This window comes from Lathyrus oleraceus, chromosome 2 (genome assembly GCF_024323335.1).
Source record: "Lathyrus oleraceus cultivar Zhongwan6 chromosome 2, CAAS_Psat_ZW6_1.0, whole genome shotgun sequence".
Classification (NCBI taxonomy): domain Eukaryota; kingdom Viridiplantae; phylum Streptophyta; class Magnoliopsida; order Fabales; family Fabaceae; genus Lathyrus; species Lathyrus oleraceus.
Genome location: NC_066580.1, coordinates 309,873,015 through 309,879,014, shown reverse-complemented (window position 1 = coordinate 309,879,014; position 6,000 = coordinate 309,873,015).

Sequence of the window (6,000 nt, the reverse complement as noted above, 5' to 3'; positions counted from 1 at the left end):
CTTAGGACCAAAACTGGGGTCTTACAGATGCCCCTATTTAAGGTTATTCTAGCCGGAGAAGTGAAGGTTAAAATCTTCGTCTCAACGAGGTAGAATGGGCTTAAATAATAACAAAGAGACGAATTTTGGTCCCTAAGATACCTCATGATGCAAATGTATGTAGCAAACGATAACACTCTGTGGGGATATGTATCCACAAAGAAAGAAAGAGAATCAAGAATAACTGAAAATCCGCTGGAGTAACATGCTCATAAAGAGACTCTAGGGACTTTACTGGGGAGTAAAGGGATAAAAATGCGTGAGCAGGTCACGACTTGAAACTTGCTGAGAGACACGAAGGAAATCCATGACATAAATCAATGGAAAGACTCGAGCTGACTCAAAGATGCAGGTATTGGGGAATATGCCAATACAACAAAAATTATCCGTAACGGATACTTCGGATAAATATCCGGACTCAGGCTGGGAGAATCCACTAAGGGACCTTGCTAGGGAAACACCCAAACAAGACTCCTCTGGGGATGCAACGAAATAAGGTATTACCGGTTACTGGGTAATAAGCTCAAAGAGACATGTGATCTGAACACCGGTATAAGGATGATAGAACAACATGCTCGGGAAGAATGAATATCTAAGACCGGTATAAAGGTGAGAGATATCAAACATACGAAATCATCTGAGGAAGACCTAGAAAGGTATATTTCAGCTCAGGGAAATCCGACTCCGCAAGGGACGAAAAGTCATAATAAGGAGCAGGGAGGAAGGAGCACCAGGGATACCGGTTACTGGGCATATAATAGGTGACCAACCAAAGCGTGAATTGGGAAATATTACCAAGACACTCATCATTCAAAAGAGGGCTAAAAGAAAACTCGATTATAGGATGGACATTCGAATCCACGAAAGGGATATGAATCTTACTCGACTGGGGAAGAACAAGAAAGACTTCGACCAAAGAGTGCATGAGATATACTATCTATTACCGTCAGAACGTAGATAACATACTCGCATGGAAGATTATCTACAACCAGTTACTGGGTTAATAAAGGATGAACCGACCGAAAAGCAAGGACATCGGGATACCAAATACTAGGTATAATGATGACCAATCCAGGGGAGAAACAATCATTACCAACAAAGGGTAAGTGAGAGATGACTCACTGGGGATACATTGACAAAGGCAACGATGTAGGAGACATATCACCGGTTACTGGGAGATATACTCAAAAAGGTGAAGGAATATCAATACTGAATGTTGGATAAAGATAACCGTCAAGGAGGGGATTACATCTGCCGAATACTGGGTAGAAAACCACGGAAAAGTAACCGTCATCAACTAGGATGAGCAAAACGGTTAACTCTGCAAGGGGATGAAAACAGGGTTTACAACTACCGGTATAAAGGTAGAAAACTACAGACTTCACCGGGGAAAAGATGGACGATTACTAGTTACTGAGAAATCATTCATCTATACCACAAGGGAGTGCAGGAAACAGTCATCAGAGGCCAGTCTAGGATCAAACTAGATAGGCACGATGAAACAAAGCTTGTCCCTATGAGGATATAACTCAATGGGGAATTTCATCTTAATATATGTGTTAGGAGGTAGAAGAAACAACCATCATCCATGAGGATATAACTCGGTAGGGAATATGGAAGGAAGGATAGACACTTTCTGCTTAAGGGGCTGACTCTATATTGAAGGATCAGACACAGACATCTGCTTGGGGAAATGTATTAGCAACTAGCAGGGGATAACAAACAAAGATATATGGCAAAGAATGCAACATGAATATCTGAATGTTTGAAAATTATATGCATTCATGCGTGGTTTATGTATGATGAATGCTGACAAACAGACATTTCTAACACAAACAGGTCCAACGTCCCCAAACACAAACGTCCGGTACTACATCTCAAGAGAAAAAAGCCAGAACAACAAAGATCTCTGCAGGGGAATGAGCATCAGTCATTCCTGTTGAGAACATGATCACGGCGATTTCACTGGGGAAACTATCGAAGGAGATGATGGATCCTTGTGGGGATAAAACACCAACCAGAAACTTCCAAAGGTCATCCAAATATTATCCCTACCCAGGATTTCATCTGCTGAGAAGGCAAGGGAGCTGCACAGTCTGCTCGGGAGAGGAATCCCCAAAAGATTTCGGAGGAAGAGGAAACAAACATGCCAGGAATATCAACAAAGGTCTTATCCTGTCGAGAATCTTACCATCCTTGGGAGAGCACTGAAGACATCCCCAGTATCCCCTCATCATTGTGAATGTTCCCTTTGTTTAAAAAACAAGTTATGAAAATTTAATTAAAAACAATGATATTTCTCAATTAAAACATGCAAAATATTTGTTGAGTAGGAACAAATAAGAGTGTAAATAATTGGATAAAGGCTCAAATTTATTTGATGGAATGATAGTCTGCGAATGGCAAGACTCCATAGATCTTTACAAATTTGAAATTGGTGATATATATTGGAAAAGGGTTACATTGAACATAATGACCATTTCTCCACCAATTCTAAATCCGATGTATTTGAAACTTCGGTTGACGATGACTGAGCGAGAATCTCTGACAGATGACAGTTTGTAGAACATAGTCTTGTCAGGATGCAGTTACTTGCCAAATCCCTATTTTTGCCTAGATTGCCCCAGGGTGGGGTGCTCAATCTAGCGGGATACATATATTCATTTTTTATGTCTCTAACTTTTGCCTGAATCGCCCTTTCGGGTTTTCAATCCACCGAGACGCTCATTTTTGCCTAAGCCGCCCTTTCGGGTTTTCAACTTAGCGAGTTATATTTTTTTTAGGCGAAGTATTTCTTGACTGCATCTGAATTCACAGGACGAGTGAAATCCTCCCCATCCATATGGACCTTCATAGTTTGGAGTCCACTTGCCCGTGGAATCGGGCGCGAAAGACAAGACTTTCTTGAGCACAAGGTCTTCAACAACATCTTCGTCAACATTTCTGTTCTGAAGGATCTCAATGACTCCCTCATCCAGCATCTCCTGAACATCCTTGCGCACCTGGCGACAACCTCTCTGATTAACAGAACAGACTCGACATCTATCGTGGTCATGCTCATAATGGCTATAGTCACACAACAAGCAATGCATCTCAACCAGCGATTGTCGGATATGACTGACATATTTGACTTTGTATTTTCCAGGGCAACCCTGGACCATATTGACAGATTTCCCATGCTCGGGAAGTGGGTTCTTCTTCACATTCGAACCTACGTCCTCGAAAAACAAAATCCCGCTTCTCACAAGGTCTTGGACCTTGGTCTTCAGGGGATAACAATTCTCCACATCTTGTCCGGGAGCACCGGAATGATATACGCAGTGAAGTTCCGGCTTGTACCACCATTGGGGGTTAGCAGGTACAGCGGGAGTGTCTCGTGGAGTGATTAACTTTCTATCGATCAGAGATGGATAGAGTTCAGCATAAGTCATTGGAATTGGATCAAAGGTGACCCTCTTCCTCTCGTAGCTGGTGCTGGCATTGTTGTTGTTGTTTCGAGGCTGGTAGGCCTGCTGTTGTGGACGCATTTGTTGTTGCTGATATTGCTGAGCTTCCCTGAAAACAGGTGCTATATGAGCCACCTGATGCTGGTTGTTGACTGGGCGAGCAATCTTCCTCTTTACAGAGGGTCTTCTCTTGACATGGGAAGACACAACATGTGCCTCTCCCTCTTTCTTCTTCGCAAAGCTTCCATATCTCTTTGCTGAATAGCCTTCCTCTCGAGTCAAACGTCCTTCACGGACCCCCTCTTCCAGTCTCATTCCCATATTCACCATCTCGGTGAAGTCTGAGAGAGCAATGACTATCATCCTCTCGTAGTAAAACGAGCTCAATGTCTTCAAGAAGATCTTGGTCATCTCTTTCTCCTCAAGGGGAGGCACTATCTGAGCTGCCAATTCGTGCCACCCCTGGGCGTATTCTTTGAAGGTCTCTTTCTCTTTCTGGGACATTGCCCTCAGCTGGTCCCTATAAGGAGCCATATCCATCTTGTATTTATATTGCTTGACGAAGGCCTCCCCAAGATCGTTGAAAGAGCGGATGTTCGAACTTTCCAGACCCATGTACCACCAGAGAGCGGCACCGGACAGACTGTCCTGGAAATAGTGGATGTGCAGTTGGTCATTATCAGTTTGCGTCGACATCTTGCGAGCATACATCACAAGATGGCTGAGAGGCCAAGTGTTTCCCTTATACTTCTCAAAGTCAGGTACTTCGAATTTAATAGGGATCTTCACGTTGGGCACAAGGCACAACTCAACAACACTTGTACCAAAGAGGTCCTTCCCCCTCAAAGTCTTCAGTTCCTTGCGAAGCTCAAGGAATTTATCTTTCATGTCATCCATCTTCTCATAAACATATGGGCCTTCAGATGGCTCAGAATGATAGATGGTATCTTCGACCCTTGGTAGTGTGTGCACGACAGGAGGTGGCACTGAAAGGACAGGGCTAGATGCCGGCAGAGAAGCAAGAGTTGGAGCAAAACCTTCTGGCACAAAGTTGGCGGGCATTCCCCAAGGGAACCCGACTGGCATAGATGGCGCAAAGTGGGTTGTTGCAGCAGGCACAGTAGAAGTCGCAATTTCAGAAATGACTATCCTCTGGGGAGGAGTTGCAGGTGTTGGAGAAGACTGGCTTTGAGCGGCCAAGAATGACTCCATCAAGGAAGTCAATCTGGCTACCTCTTCTTTCAGCTCGCGGTTCTCTTGTTCCAAATGATCCATCAGTCTCGAAGAGTTGGCTCTGGTGTAGTACCGGTGAGTTAGCTTGTCTTTGAAATAAATGAAGAACACAAAGTTAGACCATAAGACAAGAAGCCAGGAACAAAACTTGCTTATGCACATGATGCATGCAATGCTTATGCATATGATTTGTTTTTATTTTAGAGGAACTTTAGAGTTCTATTTGCAATTTTTTGGGAAATATTACACTTTTATCATATGGAAACATCTCATAATATCTGGAAAATATTTTTACACCAAAGAAGTACAGTATTGGTAACCAAATACAAGAGAAAAGGAAAATAATCATCCTATGGATCCCTAGAAACAATCATCTAAAGCTCGGGACACAGGAAGATAAGATGCACGAAGCCTCTTCACCTCCTCCTCATAGGCTGCCTCCATATCTGCCTTCTCCTTGGCGAGTCGATCGTACTTCCTCTTCCAAAACCTGGAGGACTGAGGAAGTAGAGAATTCCATGCATCATTAGGATCATCAATAACCTGATGCTCGAGAAACTCAATCAAAGTATCCTTCTCCTTGATCTGCTGAAGCAACTCTTCTCGTTCACGAATTCAAGCACGTGAGCGGTCTTCATCTCTCAACTCCTCTACTCCTTGGTCAGGGAGGGTTGAAGGCCCAACCTCAACCAAAGGTGTAGGTCTCGGATACTCGTAAGGCATGAGGTACTCAGAAGCTCTCCTCCTAACCCAAGCAGTGTAAGGCTCCAAAGCGACACAGTTCTTCGGACCTAACTCCTTCCTTCCTTTCCTATGAATCTTGCGCCAGGCGCGAATCATCCTGTCCTTCAAGCCTTGGGGATCTTTATCCTCCTAAAAGAACACACCTTCTAACATAATGCTATTGGGTTTATCCTTTAGGGGGAACCCAAGCTGACGACGTGCCAAAACGGGGTTGTAACTAATCCCACCACATGTACCAAGAAGAGGTACATTGGAGAATTCACCACAAGAGTCGATAATCTACGCACCATCATACACACGATTATACCAAGAGATATCATCATTAGTGAGAGACATAAGTCTCGTGGACCACCGTAGACATCCCTTGTCCTCCTTGAAGGCGACCGTCTGCGGTAAGTGAGAAATAAACCACTTATACAACCGAGGCAAACAACACACAATGGCACCACCACCCTTTGCATTCCTCATATGCAAAGAAAAATAAGTGTCGCCCAATAGAGTCGGGACGGGATTAAGACTGGAGAAGATCCTAATAGCG